This window comes from Berghia stephanieae, chromosome 7 (genome assembly GCF_034508935.2).
Source record: "Berghia stephanieae isolate SIO BIC M18660-M18661 chromosome 7, UCSD_Bste_1.3, whole genome shotgun sequence".
Lineage (NCBI taxonomy): Eukaryota > Metazoa > Mollusca > Gastropoda > Nudibranchia > Aeolidiidae > Berghia > Berghia stephanieae.
Window position 1 is genome coordinate 5308384 of NC_088366.1, and position 12500 is coordinate 5320883.

General features: G+C 38.9%; 1 long non-coding RNA gene across 1 annotated transcript; it reads left to right on the forward strand.

Moving 5' to 3' along the window:
* The first annotated feature begins 9819 nt into the window (after window positions 1-9819).
* LOC144976397 (uncharacterized) lies at window positions 9820-12474 on the forward strand. Its single transcript, XR_013646102.1, has 2 exons — window positions 9820-10077; window positions 11231-12474. It is a non-coding gene; the product is annotated as an uncharacterized LOC144976397 (long non-coding RNA).
* The last annotated feature ends 26 nt before the right edge of the window (window positions 12475-12500 follow it).

Consider the following 12500-nt stretch of genomic DNA (forward strand, 5'->3'; position numbering starts at 1 on the left):
CTCTTTTTTCTTTTCTTCTTCTTTCTTCTTCTTCTTTCTTCTTCTTCTTTTTTCTTTTTTTCTTCTTTCTTTTTCTTTTCTTTTCTTCTTCTTTCTTCTTCTCTTCTTCTTTCTTTCTTCATTTCTTTCTTTTTTTCTTCTCTTTTTTCCTTTTTCCTCTTCTTCTTCTTTTTTTTTTCTTCCTCACCTTCTCTTCTTTCTTCTTTTATTTTTTTTTTTTTTCTTTCTTCTTTTCTATCCATCTTCTCTCATTCTTTCCTCTTGTTTATACTTCTTCCTTACCATTTTCTTTCTTCTTCTTCTCTCTTCGTTCTCTTCTCCTCTTCTTCTTTCTCTTCTTCTTGTTCTTCTTCATCTTCTTCTTCGTCTTCTTCTTCTTTTCTTCTTCTTCTTCTTCTTCTTCTTCTTCTTCTTCTTCTTCTTCTTCTTCTTCTTCTTCTTCTTCTTCTTCTTCTTCTTCTTCTTCTTCTTCTTCGTCTTCTCCGCCTCCTCTTCTTTCCTCATAATATACTTGAGATCAAAAGGAAGTATACACATTTAAAATCGTCGTTACTTTTTTATCCGTTGACGTAGGCTAATGATTTTCCACTGAGTTGTTTACCATTAGCCATTCTGTGTACCGATAGTCGATGTTTTTGTGTTTGGCCTGAAATTCGCTCACCACGTCGCGCACGTGCTAAAATAACCTTTTAGCCCCTTACTGCGGACAAGAAGTGTGTAGATTTTTTTTTGTCATCCGTGTCTTCTTGAACTATTTTCAAGTCAGGAAAACACAATACAAAATACCATCCATCAATCTACGCGATGCCACGTCTTAGTTTAGAATAACGTGCTCGTTCCATTGACCATCTTCAAGCTGGACAGTCTGTGACCAATGTCGCAAGAATGATTAATATCACAAGGAGAACTGTATATTCCTTAGTGGATCGATTTGAAATAACACAAACGGTAAGGGACCGAAATCGAACTGGTAGGCCACGAGTAACAACACAAGGTGAGGACCGTTTTATACGCATCTACGGGATTGTTTTAGGACGGCGACTGAAACTACGCTAGAGTTCCCAGGTACACGAATTAATCGACACACTGTTCGTTGTAGACATAGAGAGCATGACATTATCGCAAACGTCCGTTGATGCGACAACTTCTTAGTGCACATTACCGGTTGGTCCGTCTTCAGTGGGCCCGTTCGCATCTGCCCTGGACAATGCATGCGTGGTCATTTCTTCTCTTCTGGCTGGCTCGTCTCCAGTGAGCCCGTGCTCATCTGCGCTGGACAATGCATGCGTGGTCATTTGTTCTCTTCTCAGATGAATCACGTGCTTTGTGATTGGAAGAAATGGTGGAAGATTACGCTGTTAGCGAAGATCACACGAGTGATTTCACGATTCATGTGTCGTGGAATCCCCAAACTGAGGATGTGGACAAGTCATAGTGTGGGGTGGAATAAGCAGAGTATAGGACACCTCTAGTCCAAGTAAATGCATCCCTAACCGGTGCAAGGTACATCCAGCACATTTTACAACCCCATGTTATTCCATTTTTTCATGAACATCCTAATTTTTCATTCCAACACGACCATGTACCATAGCATCCCACCGAGCTATTGTAACAAGGGATTTTATAGCAGCAAATAATATGAAAGTTATCGGCCCGTGGCCTGCAATATCCCCCGATCTAAATCTGATAGAACATGTGTGTAGAACATGATCGGCCCCCAAGTCCGTTCATTAGACCCGCAAAATGAACAACAACTGTTCCACGCCATTAGAACAGCTTGGGATAACATTCCTCAACACCAGCTGGCCAGATTGACCAATTCCATGCGTAGGAGATGCAATGCTGTGATTGGAGCGAACAGGGGACATACTTGTTACTGATTGAATTAGATTCACCTTCACTTCAAATGAAATGAACGCAAATATTTTTAATAAAATGCCATTTTTGTCAAAATTATAGTGTATGTTTTCACTTGTTACTTCTCTTTTTGAGGATCATGTTTTAAAAAGTATATGTTGCATACAAGATCGACCATAAAAGTTACAAATTCTAACAAAATGAAAGACAAATGATAGTACTATGATTACACATAGGTTTTAAATAAACCAGAACAATATTTTATATTCATTTTGTAGGTAAAACAAGTGTATACTTTCTTTTGATCACTAGTATATAATATGCATCGAACCAAGACTTATAGGCATTGATTATCAATCGTTCACAGTGATATTAAAATCGGGTCGGAAGGTCCTGTGTTCAAGCCTCGCTCGAAGCATTGTCGAGTTCTTGGAAGAGGCGCTTTACTAACGTTCTCTCACCGTACGCCGGTAATATAACTGACTTACACACAAATCTTTGTGTAACCATAATCGTTTATAGTCTGGTAAATACAGTTTAGTGAGGAATACTCATAAACGCGGATGACAAAAACTAAAAACAAAGACCTGCGTGACGTCAACTTCGAACTATCTATAGATAGAATGAAGTTGATATCACTCTGGCCTTAGTTATTGTTTTTTTTTTTGCCATCCACGTTTATGAGTAATTCCGTAGACATCGTTAACTTATAGCCTGACACAGACCAAAAAATGACGTCAAAATGCCAGTCTTTGGCCACAAAAGAAAACAAATCGTGAGTTGTAGTCAGTAGTTCAACCAATGGGATCACTTGTTTCCATGAGCTCTACTAACGACAACTCACTAGGGGGTGCAAAAAAACAAATAATGTCGTCAAAATGCCAGTCTTTTTGGATTACAGTGTCAGGCTGTAACTTGAGATGGCTACGGTAATTCTCACTTAGATGTATTATCCAGATTATAGATAGTTCGAAGATGACGTCACTCAGGTCTTTGTTATTGTTTTTTTGCCATCCGCGTTTATGAGTAATGCTCACTGAACTGTATTAACCTGACTATAAATGTTCATGGATACACACAGTTTTGTGTGTTGGTCCGTTATACTTCCGGATGGCAATGTTATGAGCTTCTTAGCCAAGCGCATACTATCTATAAAAGTTCATGGTTACACAGAGTCTGGTGTGTTGGTCCGTTATACTTCCGGATAGCAATGTTGTGAGCTTCTTTGCCAAGCGCACACTATCTACAGATAGTTATAGAAAGAACGAAGATGACGTCACTCGGGTCTTTGTTATTGTTTTTGCCATCCTTTTTTATGAGTAATTCTCACTAAATTGTATGAACCAGCCAATAAATGTTCATGGTTACACATCGTTTGTGTGTTGGTCCGCTATAGATAGAATGCGCTTGGCCAAGGAGTTCAAACATTGCCATCCGGAAGTATAACGGACAAACACACAAACTCTGTGTAACCATGAACTTTTATAGTCTGGTTAATACAGTTAAGTGAGAACAACTCACAAACGCGGATGGCAAAAACAATATTAAAGGCCTGAGTGACGTCATCTTCGAACTATCTATACTTTCGGATGGCAATGTTGTGAACTTCTTAGCCAAGTGCATACTATCTATAGGTATTAAGTTCTTGTTAAAAAACAACACCTTTTCTTTGAATATTGTGATTTAAAAGGCAAATTTGAGTCAAAAAATGTTGTTTGTATCGTAACGAATGTGACGATTTTCCTATAGTTTTTGTTTTTCAGAGTTCGAAGAATTGGGGCCAGGTTTGGATTCAGTAGTCTGATGTCACGCAGCCCGGCAACGGCGGCCATCTTGGTTCTTAACAAAGAAAATCATTACTTTTTATTCTCCATGCTGGCTAGAACTTTTCATATGCCTTGTGATCAGAATGTGTAAAAGTCAAAACATGATCAAATTTATGTGTTTTTTCTCCTCTGGATACACTTTTATGCTCGCCGGGGAAATATTTCATACGGGCGTCCGCCGTTGTTCCGATAGTATAGAGCCAGCGTTACTAAGTTACCGTGCATCATAAGGAAGGAAGTGACGTTACGACTGATGAAGAGTATTGCTGAGGAAAAACAATGTGATACCGACGTGGAGTTTGAACCCAGGTATTTTGGGTGAAAGGGCAGTGCCTGATCCACTCGGCCATCTCATCCCAGATAAATTTCAAGAACATTTACTTATCCATTTGTGCGGCATGTGGTCTTGTGGTATGACACTCGCTTTCGGATCGGAAGTTCCTGGGTTCGAGCCTCGCATAGTAGAGTCCTTGGAAAAGTCTCTTTACTCACATTCTCTCACCGTACTCAGATGTAAAATGAGTACCTGGCCGTTAACAGTGTTGCTTCTGTTCGAAAAAATTGTAATATCGCCTAACAGGCGTCATGTCCTGTCTTACATGTTTCATGTTGCTGTTGGCCAGGGACCCCTTGTAAAGCACTTTGAGAACATTGAGTGGATATTGCGCTATACAAAAGCTCGTTTTTTTCTTCATTGCATCTCATTTAGATTCAACACCCAAAACAAGCACCCATACGTCAATTTAATTACACTTGATCACAGTTAAACAGACTTTGTGGTAAATTATATTCTAATTTGAAAATGTAAATAGATGAAAAAGTGTGATCAAATATTTTGCTAGAAATATTCTTTTTGAGAATAATGCAGTCATTTAATTTGCACTTCCTGACCAAAAGTGTGAAACTTGTACCTTTCATTAAATATTCTAAAAGCACTCAAAAGCACTGGATAATGAATCATTGATCACGTAGCCACTTTATGATGTGCTCTAACAATATTATATCTAGCAAGGATTCGTTCTTGGCTTTCAATTTATTGAATTGAGTTATTTTCTTCAGTGCGCCACTTGGCACGTAAAGCTTGCGAGGGAATGTTAATGCGCGGCAAAAAAAATGAGTTTAATAAATGAAATAAATCGAGTGGTTTTTCCAGGATTAGGGAGTCGGAATAAAAATGATTTTAGCCTGCAACCGAACCGAAAAGAAAGTGGGGTTTTTTTAATGTTGGTTTTTTTTGGGGTTTTTTTTTTTTTTTTTTTTTTTTGTTCGTAACTTAAAAGAAAGAAAGATACCAAAAGATCGGTTATAGCAATATTGGATTGACCCAATCACGCGTGCCCATCAATTAGTCCTGATGAATGTCGTGAAATTTACTCCCTACTTACGGTAAAGACTTTTCGGCACGGTTTTTCATGACTTAACATGCCAAGAACTTTTCTCTCGTCTTTCTGGAATTAACATGTAAATGTTGCTATTCGAAGCTCGAAGGAATAAATAACAATGTGAAATTGAAATTAAGCTTCAATTTAATAAAAGAAAACAGAATGTGGACGTTACGGATTTCCCCTTAATCAACAAAACAGGATGAATGAAACACTGCAGACGAATGAGATAATTATGTGATAGTGGCGTTGTTAAGATGAATTAACAAAAACATTGATGGGGCAGGAAATAGTATGCTCCTTTGTAAAGAAGCACGAATTAGAATAGAACAATATATAATTATAAAAGTTGCGCAATTAATTAAGTCTAAACATTATCTGTTTTCGTTTATTACATTCAATTTTACATTGTTATGTAATTAATAATAATGAACTATTTATTAGAATTTTCGACTGTTTTCTTTTTCTTACTCCCGAAGAAAGGTTTTGAGTTTTGAGTACATATAATATATTGAAGTTTACAAATGACAAAAGTAAAATGGTTGTAAAGATGGCAACCTGGTCTCTCTGTCTCTCTCTCTCTCTCTCTCTCTCTCTCTCTCTCTCTTTCTCTCTCTCTCTCTCTCTCTCTCTCTTTCTCTCTCTTTCCCTTGCCACATTCTACGTACAGATGGTAAAGCGCGAAAAGTAGTCTAAATGTGAACTGGATGTGTGGCCTGTATCTTGAATAAAGAGAGGTAGAGAGTGAGAGACAGTAGTAGTAGTAGTAGCGTATGGCTACACCTCCAAATTTATTTCGTCAACCCAGCTTCTAAAGTCTTCCTCCGCCCTAAGGATGGTTTCGTAGCCACCTTCAAGTTTAGTGACTGGACAGTGGAGGACGATGTGATCACTGGTCTCTGGGGCTGCCTGACATTTCTGGCAGGTATCACTGTTCGAAGTTTCCATCTGCACATATTTGATGCAGTTCTGCCATGTCCAGTTAAGAGGGGATTTGAGGAAGTCCAGTATTTCCTGGCGTTAATGAATGCAGGCACTCTTTTGGTTGGATCTTTAATGATGTTTCCCCCTCTTGGTGTTTCCCTGTTCCACATTTCTCTCCAGTTTTCCTCCACACTGAAGTCTACCATTTTTTGTTAGGTGGAAAGATCTTCTTGATTTGAGTCTTGTTGTTGAAGTTGCCTGCCTTATTATTGATTTTATGGGAATGCTGTCTGTGACTTCGTCAATTCTTGCATGTATCCTTTGATTAGCGTCTTGTCGTCTTAGACTTGGTGGTGCAATGCCGCTCAGTGTTGGGAGCCACTGAGTTGGAGTTGACTTGAGACATCCTGTTATAATTCTCATTGATTCTCTTCATCGGATGTCAATGCGGTTTACATGTGGGCTTCTCATCCAAACAGGGTCACAGTATTCTCCCACACTAGGCACAGTGCCAAAGCAGACGTTATCAGTACCTGTGGTGAGACTCCCCAGGTTGTACTTGCGAGTTTTCTCACCAGGCTGTTTCTTTTTCCGATTTTATTTGCGGTGAGAGATATATACTAGTAAAAAGCCCGCAATTTTGCGGGGAAAGAACTATTTTCATTCGATATTGCCAGAATCATTTTCTTGATTAGCTTGATTACGATTAGATGCATATTTTATCGATGTGCTTGTCGTCGCTGTCATGCTTTATTCGGCATGCTTTTAGTTTATCAGTCAGTAGATATCAATATCAATAAGTCGCAAGTCTTTACCACGCTTTACTTGGGAGTGCTTTGCACTACCTTCAATACTTGACAAGTGAGGAGAGAGAGATAAAGTGAGAAAGTGAAGAGAGAAGAGAATAAGTGAGGAGAGAGAGGGGGAGGGGAGTGGGAGAGAATGGGAGATAACGGAGAGGGAGAGAGAGAGAGAGAGAGAGAGAGAGGGAGGGAGAGGGAGGATTGAGGGAAAATAGAGATGGAGATAGAGAGGGAGAGAAAAGAGAAAAGGGATGGGAGAGAAGGAGAGAGAGAGGGAAAGATAAAGAAGAGAGAGAGAGGGAGAGAGAGAGAGAGAGAGAGAGGGGGGGGAGAGAGAGGATTGAGGGAAGATAGAGATGTAGATAGAGAGGGAGAGAAAAGAGAGAAGGGATGGGAGAGAAGGAGAGAGAGAGGGAAAGATAAAGAAGAGAGAGAGAGGGAGAGAGAGAGAGAGAGAGAGAGAGAGAGGGGGGGGGAGAGAGAGGATTGAGGGAAGATAGAGATGTAGATAGAGAGGGAGAGAAAAGAGAGAAGGGATGGGAGAGAAGGAGAGAGAGAGGGAAAGATAAAGAAGAGAGAGAGAGGGAGGGGAGAGAGAGAGAGAGAGAGAGAGGGTGGGGGGGGAGAGAGAGGATTGAGGGAAAATAGAGATGGAGATAGAGAGGGAGAGAAAAGAGAGAAGGGATGGGAGAGAAGGAGAGAGAGGGAAAGATAAAGAAGAGAGAGAGAGGGAGAGAGAGAGAGAGAGAGAGAGAGGGTGGGGTGGAGAGAGGATTGAGGGAAGATAGAGATGTAGATAGAGAGGGAGAGAAAAGAGAGAAGGGATGGGAGAGAAGGAGAGAGAGAGGGAAAGATAAAGAAGAGAGAGAGAGGGAGAGAGAGAGAGAGAGAGAGAGGGGGGGGGGGGAGAGAGAGATTGAGGGAAGATAGAGATGTAGATAGAGAGGGAGAGAAAAGAGAGAAGGGATGGGAGAGAAGGAGAGAGAGAGGGAAAGATAAAGAAGAGAGAGAGAGGGAGAGAGAGAGAGAGAGAGAGAGGGTGGGGGGGGAGAGAGAGGATTGAGGGAAAATAGAGATGGAGATAGAGAGGGAGAGAAAAGAGAGAAGGGATGGGAGAGAAGGAGAGAGAGAGGGAAAGATAAAGAAGAGAGAGAGAGGGAGAGAGAGAGAGAGAGAGAGAGAGGGTGGGGTGGAGAGAGGATTGAGGGAAGATAGAGATGTAGATAGAGAGGGAGAGAAAAGAGAGAAGGGATGGGAGAGAAGGAGAGAGAGAGGGAAAGATAAAGAAGAGAGAGAGAGAGAGAGAGAGAGAGAGAGAGAGGTGGGGATGATTATAATTCAAGAATGAAAGAAAACGAAAACTCACTTTATCAGTGGCTGTAGACTAAAACATTCGACAATCTCTGTTTGATGAACGTGGCTTAAATCACAGCAATGGCCGTCTGTTTTTCATTTAAAAAATAACACGAGGAACCAGATTCAAATTCACAAACGGTTTAATATAAAAGTTAAGAAATTAGCAAGTCATTCATTTCTATACACAACATGGCACAACAGCAAGCTACTCCAAAACACTCAAGTTACTTATTTCCTTAGCCGTTTACTTTTGCCAACAACAGAAGTAACGACCTTCTGTCTGTGTTTTTTTCTCCACACCAACTTGCTTTGGGATCGCGATTACGAATAATCGGGAATTTCCGATATTACTCGGCTCCGCACTCATCAATGTTGCCAAAATATGCCAGGCAAGTAATAAGAAATATGCCAAAGAATATGATTAAAATGCAAAATCTTTCTTAGCATCAATTTTTCTCCTAAAATTAAACTTACTTTCTGCGGCAATTAGTAGATATCTTGGTTTAATGTTTACAAAAACCGAATATTTCTTGCACACACAATGGTAAAATCTAGCAAATTCGAAATGAGCGTTAATTTTTATGTCAACTCAAATAGAAATAGAGAGAGAAACAGGAAGGGAGAGATAGGGGAGAGATAGTGAGGAGGGAAGAGAAAGTTGGGAGATAGAGAGAGAGAGAGATAGAGAGAGAGAGAGAAGGAGAGAGAGGAGGGAAGAGAAAGAGATGAGAGAGAGAGAGAGAGAGAGAGAGAGAGAGAGAGAGAGGAGGGGGAAGGGAAGTGAGAGATGATAGAAGAGCGAGCGAAGAGTGGAGTGAATAAGTGAGGAGAGAGAGGGGGAGTGAAGTGGGTGAGGATGGGAGAGAATGGATATATATATATATATATGTCACTATAAATTAAAAATTGAAAAGATTGCAAAACAAATAAATTAATAATTTAATATTTACATTTTTTGAAAGTAAAAATGCGAAATAATTATATAAAATGATTATTGCTTGTTGTTATAAAGCCTAATACTGGACGGCAGAAAAGATTTTCGGTGTCTCTCTGTTTTCGTTGAAATAGAGAAAGGGCGACCACTTCTTTCTGACATAATAACTGATGGTCTTAGTGGATGATACTGGTCATTCAATATTTTAGTTATTTTTATTTATACAAAATTTCTCGTATAAAAGATCTACATCGTCAACATCATTTATATAGCGTTTAATAGATTTTTTAATATTTGAATTTATTTTGTTCCTTTCCACTGCTAAGCAATTGCCTCCCCAAGCTGTTATACAAAATGACAAAACACTTTCGATTACTGCTCTATAAAATAATGTGCAGAGGGTTTTATCTATTCTAAACTGAGAGAGTTTTGATAAAAAATATGTACGTCTGCACATCTTATGCCTAATTATTTCCAAGTGTTCATCCCACTTGAGCCTGTCATCAATTGTTACACCAAGGTATTTCCAAGGTAGTCCCAGGTTTGAGAGTTTTTGCCAAGATGGGAGTCATTTAAATCGGTCGATATATGAAGGACGAGTTTTCTGGCCAAATTTTTTAATATGGCATTTTTCCCCAGAATACGGCAGTCTATTGTTCTTCCATCATTATCACCCGTACCAAACCGTCCCTTTGTAACCCAAAGGGGGAGAATCACCTCGTATCCCATTGCAATAGGCTTCCTAAGTCGTGACGTAATCCTGCGCAGCAACGCATGGCAACAAACCGGCTGGCTCTAAACAGTCGAGAAAAATGGCTGACACGAACTCTATTTCCATCACCGCCCTTATGAAATACTTCTCCAATGAGCATAAAAGTGTCTCGCGAGGTGAAAATCATCATCAGTCAGGTCATGTTTTGACTTTCACTTACTCAGATGGCTTGATGTTCGGCAAAGTTCAAGCCAGCATGAAGAATAAAGAGTATTCTGTGAAGGTAAGTCATTTCGTCTTCTCATTCTCACTCTCAAAATCTCACATCTCCGTAAAACTACTGTTGGACAATAATCAGTTTACTTTGAGTTTAGGCAGATTTAGTATATCCAATGGAAAGATTTAACTGTTTACGTTCGATTTTAGTTAGGGAGAGAGAGAGGGAGTCATTGAACTATTGTGTTTTTATCTTATGGACCACGGACTTTGAGTCTTTGAGGTCTTAGTCTTGCTTCGCTAATTTTCGTTGCTATTGACTATAGTCTACTACATACTATTTAGTATCGTGTTGTAACCTTTAATATAATACTCATATGAGCATCACAATCACCAATCACGCTAGACATTTTATCATACTTCATGTGGGGCAGCGTGGATCAGCGGTACGGTTTTTGCTTCGTACCCGAAAGGTACCGAGTTCGTTCACCCGCCGCTGCGCTGTGTGGCCTTGAGCAAGTCACCTCGCCCTAGCTCAATTTGCGGCGCTGCACCGCGGTTATTCCAGTCTTCCCTGGGAATAGACCCTAGAGATTAATTTCCTCTTTGGGATGAATAAAGGATTTATTTAGACCAGTGTTAGTCACGGTAAACTAAATTTCCTATTGGGTTAAGGTGTAATGTAAATGTTGCTGCTTGAAACTCGAAGAAATCAATAACATTGTGAAATTGAATGTGAACTTCAATTAAATATACGAAAACAGATAAAATGGACGTTTCGGGTTTCCCCCTTATCAACAAAGCAAGATGAATGAAAGAATCACTTAATTTGTTTTTTTAATTGAGTTTTTATACAGCGTAATAACCACTAAATGTGCTCAAAGTGCTTTACAAGGGGTCCCTGGCCAACAGCAACATTTAACATGTAAGACGGGACATGATGCCTGTTGGGCGATATTACAATTTTTTCGGACAGAGACAACGCTGTTAACGGCCAGGTACTCATTTGACACCTGAGTACGGTGAGAGATTGTGAGTAAAGAGCCTTCTCCAAGGACTCAACTATGCGCCGAGCGAGGCCCAAACCCAGGACCTTCTGATCTGAAAGCGAGTGTCATACCACAAGACCACAACAGACGTTTTATTAGTTTGTTTGTTTTTTGCCTATTGAGCATGGTCGCAGCTCTAAATTTGAATCTTTTATTCTTTTACTTCCACAGATCTATCTTGATGATGCCTTGGGTTGATTCAGTCCAAAACTAATTTGTGTGGTTTTATTTAACAATGTTAATGACATTGAACATACATTGATACAACAATGCCATAATTTGTCATGTTTATCTTGTAAAATCATGTATGGACCTACAAAACCATTATTTTGAATGGTGATTTGATGATGATGAACAAAATATGTGTGTTGTACAAAATAAATGGCAAAGCTAACAAAATGCAGTCTCCTTAATAAGAGACTGGGGATTGACAAGTGCTGCAACACATTGAAAAATAATATCAGATGTTTCTCTTAACATTGTTGGAATATATGAGAGGATGTTAACATTTTTCAGTCTTTCATTAGCCCTCTCAACATGAATTCTACATGAAGCAATTTCTTTTGTTAATAAAATCTCATTTTCAGTAAATTTATTATGTAAAAAGGGAGGGATATTTACAGTTACTCCTTGAGGTAAAATATCTTGAATCAGGATGGGGTTTTACCTTTATTACCTTTATCTGCTAAAATTAAATCTCCAGGGCTTAAAATTAAAAGTTTTAGTAATCCACAATTTTGTACAATGACCTTATCCGAGACAGACCCTGGATACAGTTTAGAAATAAAACTTATCACACCATTTGGACTCAGACCAACAAGAGCTTTAACAGAATTCATGGACCTCTAAGAAGAATAAGTTAACCGTTGTTTATCCATTTCTTTAGGAATAGCAATTTGGTCATCTGTACAATCAATGATCATTCTGCAATTTGGAAAATTAAAAATGATGATGGAGCTGATAGTTTATTTTTATGTCTAGAAGGGCATGTAACCTTCATAACATTTTCAAAGAGAAGCTTATGGCTTATGTAAAACATGAATAAAAGTTTGTATAATATTTGTTATAGTACTTTCACTAACGCTAAACAATTGTGAAATATGAAGGTTAGCGTAGTTCTGTCTAAGTTTCATAAGTGTAATAATGAAAATTTGGTCTTTTAATGCAACTGTCTCTTCCTGAACTTCCCATCCACTATAATAAATAATGTTACCTCTAAAGCACTCAACATATTGAACAATAATATTAAATATTTTAAAACAATGTACACCTGTCTCCATTCGAAGAACTTTTTCTGTAAGGCTTGAAACAGTGTAAGTGCGTTGAATCTAACTTGGGTTTTTTAAAGCTAGCTATTTCCTTATTTTTGTCTGTAATTTCTTGTTCTTGAATTAAATTTGTTGTTCTATTTAAAATATCCTCACTTGTTCTACAATCTGTT